The sequence below is a fragment of the Pocillopora verrucosa genome, chromosome 4 (genome assembly GCF_036669915.1).
Source record: "Pocillopora verrucosa isolate sample1 chromosome 4, ASM3666991v2, whole genome shotgun sequence".
Classification (NCBI taxonomy): Eukaryota; Metazoa; Cnidaria; class Anthozoa; order Scleractinia; family Pocilloporidae; genus Pocillopora; species Pocillopora verrucosa.
The window spans coordinates 10,365,724-10,375,033 of NC_089315.1; the positions used below are offsets into that span (position 1 = coordinate 10,365,724).

The following is a 9,310-nucleotide window of genomic DNA, read 5'->3' on the forward strand; positions in this document are numbered from 1 at the left end:
TTCAGAATTTTCTCTAATACACTCTAAAGATGACTTAAAATGCTACAGCTGAGAATGATATTAGCATAGCATGCAAGTTTGAACCGCACTTTGAATTGATGTTTAGTTAGTATAGAAAAGTATATATTCCATTTAACTTTTGCGTAAATTCTTTCTATGCTGCTGTTGGTGTCTTCAAATGTGATGTAATAAGCAACCAACCCAAAGTTATGCTTGGGAAAAAATTTTATACGCACACGAATGGCCCTGATGGAAAGAGCCTTTGTCGCAACACTTCCTGTTGTGATTGTAATTGATTCTATTATCCGCTTTTCCATCTGCCAATTTAGTAAAAAGAGCATCAGAATACAGTTCATCAGTTTTGTGCTCCTTTGTTCTACTTCATAATAGATCAGAACTATCATTTCCTCGAATAAGCGCCCAGGCTCTTACTTAAGATTTTGACCGAGAAAGAGGCGGTGGCCGAGGGGCGCTGATTTGAAGGAGGGCTTTACACCGAAGGGGGCGATTATGAAGTTTTCCTTTCAACGAAGTGTAACTTAGTTTTGGCTAACTCTTAAATAGAACAATAAAAACCATGACATTATACAGGTACACGTTAAGTCAAAATTAACTCTAAAATTAACAGAGGGCGACACCATTATTTGCCGAAAAAATTACAAGAAAGAAGCTAAGGAGTATGACGACAAAGCAATCGGAACTTACAAAGTGAAGCATGTGCATGGCATTGACAGTTTAAAGCCTGTTGGTCACATTTTGATTGAGCTGTTATTTCTTATTAACTGTAGTCTCATCGTCCGGCTGAGTGTATTCCTGAGAAGGAGTGTTGTCGTTGGTGGACTGACGTTTTAACAACCTGGGCGGAAGTCATCATCAGAGTCAAGCGAATTGTTGTAGTCAGTCGGAATATACTAAGTCCGGTTCGTGTAAACTGATTGGTCAGTTTAGCCGTAATGTTATCGGCTTCAAGACTCTAATGGCGTAAGTCGGTCGTGTTTGGTTAGTTTCGATCCGTCTGTAAAACCGAACAGAGCGACCTTTTTAAGTGCTATTTTAAACAGCGCGCAACGCTTGAAGGTGATTTGAATTTATCGCTCCTATGATAACGCGGGTAATATCCCAATGTCAAACGTCATTGCGGCTCACGGTATTCAAGCCTTGTAACTAAGTAAACTTGATTCTACCAATTTCCAACTGATGTAAATGGTTGATACACTATCTTATTACAGGCCTTAATGATATATCGGCCCACAATGAAATGCGTAAAACAATCAAATACAAGCTAACCATTGATTTTCTCCTTAACAATTTCTTAAATTCGTCACAAACAATATAGGCGCCCTGTAAGACCATTAATCGTCTTATAATTTTCCGCCAGTTGATCAAAGTTGTACCCCATAATAACAACCGAATTTAGAGAACGATAACTATCTGGTAGAGGGAAAGTAAAATTTTAAATGAACCGCTCGGTCGCGAGACAGACAAATTTTGGGATTTCGCCGACGTTAAACTCTTTGTGGTATGTTCAAGTTACTCTGACCTCTGACAATAGCAAATCAGTTCTCTTGATTTCCCCCATATACGATCTGTAACCAGTGTTAATTTTATTCTTATTTCATTTGTGTTGTTACGAGTTACCTTGACGGCCAGACCGCGGCCGGTGCTGGAGTGTCATCCAACATGCGGCGAAGATACCTGTTTGCGTCCATTGTATGATAGCGTTAAACTCTCCAGTGTGGAAAAATTTACCTGAACATCGTAAGTCGTTAATATTTTAGGGAAGGATTATCTCAAATTGTAATTTGAGAAAACACATTTAAAGTTTGTTTACGTTCTGAATCGGAATTCGAAATTTTCCGTAAAAATGGATTGACCTTAGAACTAATATTTTAAACAGTATTAAGCTTAGATGATCAATCATCCAACGGTTGAAAATGTGGCAGATTTTGACTCTCGCTTTGGTAACTTTTTATCCCTATTTTGCCGACTCGCGGAAGAACTCGTCAATTGGTGCCCGCTCAACTGGGTAGGTCGTTTCTTCCTTTTGTCAGCTTTGCGTACCACTTGAGAAACTCCATTAAGTCCCTCTCTAATAAATTCTCTCGGCACCTTGTATACATTTTCTCTTTAACCATGTACAGGATTATTGTGGTTAACTAGTGTGGCATTAGTTGTCTATTACAATGCAGCGCCATCTTTGCATGGTACAAGTTGGTGCATTTATTTTTTATAATTGAAAAATCCGCGGAAATGAAATTTGCTTCAGTAGAGTGATGGCAGATTTCAAACATTAGGGCAAATTTTTGAATGCAGAGTTTGGACTGAATAACAGCTGTTGCTTTCAAGACTAATACACGCATGAAAAACTGTCTTCGACGCAGATTTCACTAAGTTGGTAGTTATACCTGTGATAGACCATTGATAAACGATCGACACATAGGTTTCCTCTGATAACTGTGCATGCAAATGCTATCGTCGAATAGAGATGCTCAGAAACGAAAATTATCTGTATTTGGCAACGTTTGGTAATACAGGTAGAATCGTGAGCGCCTGAAATTCTGAGCCGAGTGTGTCATATATTTGAAATTCTGTACTAAGTTTAAATCCCCTCGTTACTGGACATATTCACACTACCGTTTATCATAATTTTTTTCTGCCACTTAATAGCGTCATACAGGATTGCACATTTTGGTTTAGTGCTTACTCAGTGTGTATCGCATTTAATATTTCTTATAGAGGACACAACCCCTCGTTCGTTTGGGTAACTCATGAGCCATTTGCCTTCTGGCAGGATAAAGATTTGTATAAAAGCATCAATGATCTCAGTGTCACAGAAGACGACATTAACAAGGCAATCCACATAAATGACATTACTGATCCTTGCCGTGTGACGACACTGACGAACAAAATATTCCGGGGTGAGCCTGTCAAAATGATTGTGATTGGTGGATCAAATTCAGCCGGGGGTGGAATAAAAAATCACAGGCGTTTATATCACCAACTGTTCTCTCAGTGGTGGGACAAAGTGATTTCAACAACGACTGGCTCCAAGTTGACGGTAGAAAATTTGTCACTTGGAGGGACAGGAAGCGATTTCTTTACATTTTGCCTGCAAAATTTCATAACAACAGATGATGAACCAGATGTAGTGTTTATCGAGTTATCAGTAAACGATTATGGATGCATACACGGTGCAACAGCGCGGCCCATGGAACTCCTCACGCGACGAGTATTATCCTTGAAGTCATTTCCATTAGTTCTGTACGTAAGCTTGGTTGATTTGGTCAAGAAGGGTGCTTCTCTTAGCACTGCTAAGAACCCAAGATGTCATAATTTGGAAGATTTGGGACAACACAAGCTCGCAACTCATTACGGAATTACCTTGCTAAGCTGGCGTGACATACTTTGTCCAGTGAATTCAGCTAATGGCATCCGAAAAGCCATCATACGGCCGGGAATGGTTAATGATGATCATCTGCATATTGATATTAAAGGACACGCTCAAGTGGCTCTCATGCAAATCCGTTACTTTCAGAAGATTCTTCAACGAACGAGCTAGCAGCTGTTCTGTGAGAAATCTCCAATGAAGGACCCTTTATTTACCAGCAGCTCGATACTGGTTACAAACCCTCATTGTTGGGCATCTACAAACCCAAGATGGGGAAAATCCATTGTGCACCAGTCTCTTGATGTAAAGGTCAACAAAAAACGGCGCTTCAGCGAGCTTCCATTAGAAAGCATCAAAGCAAAGATGGGCTTTCCATCAGACCGTCGAACTGATGCGTTCGGTGGCTGGGTGTCTCTTCGACAAGGAAGCTTTATAGAGTTCTCCTTACAAGTTCCACCCAAGAAATGGTCTGTAGGTATCATTTTACGAAGAATGAGGCAAAATTCGGGTCGTGTAGTGATGTGGCTCGACAAAGACAAAAAGAAAGCGGTAGCCATAATTGGGAAAGCTTTCGGTAGCGTTCATTATCAAACTCGTGTTTACTTCGTGGCTTCAGACGTGCCTCAGGGCCGTCATACCATTAGCTTGGAGTCTCAAGGTAACAAAGCTATTTCTCTTTTAATAAACGGCATCGTGTTGGGCCCTGCAGGGGTTAAAGGATTTAAAGGATATAAACCCACTGGAACTTTAGAAAAAGTTTGGAGTCTCGAGGACTACAAAAAGTTTAAATTATAATCCAGAATATGAAGTCGACATTTTGAAATGAGTGAAAAAATAAAAAGGCAACTACGTAGTCTATTCTCCTTTGGAATTGTGGGTTAAGACACCTGCGTGAATTTCCAATCATTCCACATTTATCTCTGAGTTTCGTAAAACATTTTCTTTCCATAACTGCTGTTTTCCATTTTTTTCTACCTTTCACAGATAGAGACAGAGGTGTTTTAGACTCAGTAAAAAAAAAAACGTCAGGAGACGAAGGCTTTATAGAAAATAACGTTATGAACGTTTAAACCCGTAAAATTTAATTGTAAAGGTACTATTCTTGGATATTTCTTGGGTTGCACTGTCCGTATAATCATGTTATCATCTAACGTCACCATGAGGCATCGTTGATGTCTACGAGGCAGAAGTCATCGCTAACTATTACTAGCCAAAATTTTTGGTAAATTCATAAGCATTATTGTGCTTTTTAAAATGGCAAAAAGGTTTATTTATGAGCTGCCTTTAGTTTACGACCTTATTTTATAACGACATGTTACCCTTTCATGCTCATAATTTTTCTGGTAATATGTAAATCGATTTTTCTTATATTCTAACCTGGAAAGTGTCTTATCTCAGTAGTATATTTGAGCTCATGCAGAATGTCAAATGAAAAATATTTGAAAAGAATATAAATCATGGAAAATAGTTTGGAAAGTACTTGAAAGTATAATAAGGCATGGAAACGTAATTTCTGGAAGTTCTGCTGGCCAATGAACGACAGTTTGAAAGGCTCTCGAACTCCCCATATTATATAATTAACGCTTTAGGACAACATGGACCTTCTGCTTCCTTGATCTTTCTCACGCACTTCTACCGCGAGCTTGAACGCATGAATCACGTGCATTACACATACTTCATTAGGAATCTCTTCCAGGTCGGAGCTATCGTCAAAAACCATTGATAAGTACTCACTGAGGCTGAAAACGAAGGAAGTAGTTAAGTATTCCCTGAGAACAATATTAAGTAAACAGGCTATCAGAAAAAAAAGGTTGGACATGTCGCGGTCATCTTCATGAAACACGAAATCATCCAGCTAAAACAAGAGTAGCAAGTATTGTTTGAGTTAACCTAACGAAAGATTTTTCCATAGTACTTTTTGTTTCAACTTATCCGCTGGATGGTGATGTATCCGTGGAATAACGTCATCCGCCCGTTGGAAAACTTGGTTCTGATCTCCAGAATAATGTAAAATTCCTCTTAATCTTTGAAACGAGGAATTTAGTCATGAAGAACATGCTACTAAACTGAGTAAAAACTAATAGAAAAAAGAATAGAAAATACAAAGGACGCTAAGTTAAAGAAAAGCTAGAGAGGATTAAAACATCAGATTTCCATTGATAACTTTGAAAGATTTGTTTGCAAAATTTGTTCTCTTACCACGAATAGAGGAAATAGTTACCTGGAATTCCACTGTTGGCTTCCCCGTATGAAGCTATCAATTATCTGCTTCTGGAGGGCTTCCCAGTTGTACTGCGATGATGTTCCTTTCCCACCTCTGGTGAGTAGGAGAAATCTTCTTATTCAGATAAAAATAATTCAAGAGTGAGTCGACAAAAATATAGCGGGTGATGAACGGAATGGCAAAGATAAGCAATTCTGTTGTTGGGGGAGTAGGAGAGGGGGATCCTAATGTGTTTATTATGGAACGTCTGAGTCAGACTTCATACGCCTAGAACTATTAGGGGCAACCGACATGCCATCAATGATACTGCAACGTTTCTTAGATTTATTGAGCATATATCAACATCTAAAAGAGATACTGCCGGAGTAAAGTATTCAGATCGAGGACAAGACCCAAAATGGCCTCCTAAGCGGTATTGTTAATGATAAGGGTTTCACCTAGTCAATAATTTTGCGATAGTAATGACTTCATTAGCATTCAATGAAGTATGATTCCATATATTCGAACATGACTTGTTGAAATGAAAGAATTCAACATACCGTGTGCTTTCGTCAGAGCCAACAGCACCTTGATATGCTTCTACCATGTCATTATTTGCATTGACCAAGTAGAACAGCAAAGCTTTGCAACAAACACCTGGGCCAACGTCTGTTGGTAGTAACACTGACACGGTGGATGTCATTTCAATTGGCTTGGAGCACTGTTCTTGAGAAGGCGTAAAATGACCTGCCGTAGAGAAATATTAAAGCGCAAGAAATTAGTCCGAAATATTTAATGAATTTTATGACGCTCTCCTTGTTACTTCTAGGGTTTTGATTTAAAGTCATCGATGATCCTTGAGAAAAATACTCCACCGTCGTCCTCCCCCTTCACTATGTCCTTTTTCTAGCTCTCCCATGTTCATTTTCTCACCTTGTAAACTCAGGTGGTGGCGAACCTGATCCTAAGCCGTGCAAAAAACTTTGGAAAAGCTTTTGAAATTTTCCTTCTGGTCTAAGAAATGGAATAGTTTAGACCTACCACTTATTACGTGAGTGTAACTACCCAGCATGGAGGTACAGTGTTAAAGAACCGAAAGAGGGACAATTTTCAGAGTTGAAGCACCACCAATTTGTTACTCCCTGCAGCTTCGAGGATGGAAGTGAGAGAGACGGTGCTCGAGCCACTTTTAACATAAATTCTCGCTGTCAGTTAATGAGTGGCCGTCTTAGGTCCGGTCCAAAGAGTATAAAATGATACAACAACTTAAAGGGTAAAGTTGCGAGTTTCTTGATATGGGTCGAAAAAAAAAAGAAAAACAAGGAAAAGTTTTTATTGGAGGATCATTTTGTAGTTGTCCTGCGTGCGCCCGTCTATCACTTCCTATTTAGGTCGAAACAAAATATTCGAAATTTTAAACGCATAGTAGTCACATGATTAAGTGCTTATTGACTGACTGAATTTGGTCGAGCGGACGGGAAAATTTGTGGCTATCGCTGCAATCGGTCCATACGTTATGGCTTCGACCCAAATGTTTTCCCTTTTCGGCCCCCCACTTAGTCAATGAGTACATACTATTTGTCAACATCAGTGTCTGCCCCATACTAAACAGTTTGCTTCGATTCAAATTACCTCTACCAGGAACTTTCCTTGGACTTTACATGAGACCATGTTTGACCTGATGTCTTCTAACTGACGAATCACGTGTTCAACAGTGAAACGTGTTCTATATTTCCAAAACGTCGCGTGTCCAGGATGGATGTCTGCTGCAGTGCGTGGAAGCGAAAGGTAGTCCACCTCGTAAATCTGTCGCATGAGTGGATCGTTCCCTGTGGTACGAAGCAGAAAATGCAGTTTCTCTCTAGATTACCTCTAGTGACGCTACTAGTTCATCTGTCTCGTTGCTTAACATTGCTCTGGCTATCGAGTCTCTCAGTTCTTGATATAACTCTCCATACGCGAGAAACCGATCCAAATTCACCTCAGCGTCCTGTTGATATATTTTTAATAAACATATGAATACGCATTTTAAATAACGCTTGTTAGGAAAAATATAAGAGATGATTATATTGGTTTCAATTTTCATTCTTTCATTCGATTATGAAAAAGATTAAATCGATTTTGATCAAAAGGTTATTCAACCTGAGCACGTTTGGGGTAATTAGAGAAGTATTTTGAAAAGTATTCTTATACTTCCAGTGTTGAACTGTTTGTTTGCTGCAAATGCTGTATTTTAAAAGCTATGTAAAAGTTAATCAAGAAAACTCAGGAGAATAAAGGCTCTCTAACCAACGCTCATGGGACTTGGGGTGCTTATCATGATTAGAGAGAACATCAATCGAATTATATCAGTTCCTTAGCGGATCGATAGCTAAAGGGGGTTGGCTGCAGGGCTTTTTAAGAAGACCTGGGGGAGCAAAAAAATTTTATAGCTACAAAAGTAGTTAAGATCAAATAAAAAAATAATAAAATAGACTGAAACTATCAACCACTGAGAACTCCCACCTTCGTCTGACTTCGATGAGAACGATCAAGGAAAGTTGTGGCTTTTGAGGCAAAGTAACGGTGGCATGTCCTCCGTCCGTAACGTTGAACCAGCTGTTTGAATAGAAAGAGGGCCGGAGATTTGGAATCTGTCGGACTCAATGAGCAAAGTGCCTTAACAGTGTCGAAGAATAATTCCATTGCAACTTGCGTTTCCCTTTGGAGCCACTTTTCGTCGTCGTTAACACAACTCATGTACAAGTAGTGCGCCGCCATTCCTAAAATACAGCGTGCTTTAGCTACCGCTTCCAAAGAATCCACCTGCATTTCGTCAAAACTTGTGAAGTCTTCCTGAAGATGATAAGTGCATCTTGACAAATCTTGTTAAAGCTACCAATTTGCGGTGGAAGATCGAAGTTAGCGAACATAAGTAAAGTACTTGCGCAGGAGTACTGCAGATTGAAAGGAGCACATAGTAAAGAGCTTTAATTCGTTTGATGAAATGCAATAAGAAGTGCTTTCCATCAAACAAATCTCTATTTTTTTATCCAGTCTGTAGTTACCAATTATAAGACGTAACACAGCTCGGGTGACCCGCCTAGGCGGGTTGCCCGGTCTGCCAGGCAGGGTAACCCTGTCAGCCGGGGTGACAGTTTGCCATGTCAACGTGTCAAGGTGGGTAACCCGCCAAGCCGGGATTGCGTTCATAGCAAAAAGCTCAAAAGCGAAACATGTATGTTGTCAAACTTTGCACATTTCCCAGCCGTCTCATGGCAGAAATCACCAGAAACCGCAACGGAAATACAAGGAGTGTAAAATGTTCACATTTCGGAAAATTTAGCATTGTAAATGGACCATATTTGGTTTCCCAAACTATTCCGTATAACGTATTAAGTCAACGGTTCCTCGCGAAACCAAACACCGCGTAACACAACGCTTGACGCCTTCATGAATAAATACATATGTGTTCGAGAATTAATCTTTCGTCTTTTTCGAGATGTGAGCTTGGGACGCCTCTCCTTAAACTTCTTAATTGCAAGCGCAACAATAACCTCAAGAAACCCCACCCCAGCACCCCGGGGTTTTAAGATTGCATGTAAACGCGTTTCATTTTTCGACCACGGTTAGGCGGGCTACCTCACCTACCAGGGGTCCCCCACCTCTATGTAAACAGGCCCTAAACCTGTTTCCGTCCTCAAGTAGTTGCCGCCAAGTTAAGAAACTACACTTGCTCC

The 9,310-nt window shown here is 39.9% G+C and overlaps 1 pseudogene; it reads left to right on the forward strand.

The window, feature by feature from the left end:
* Positions 1-1,892: 1,892 nt before the first annotated feature.
* LOC136280536 (uncharacterized) lies at positions 1,893-4,372 on the forward strand (annotated as a pseudogene).
* The last annotated feature ends 4,938 nt before the right edge of the window (positions 4,373-9,310 follow it).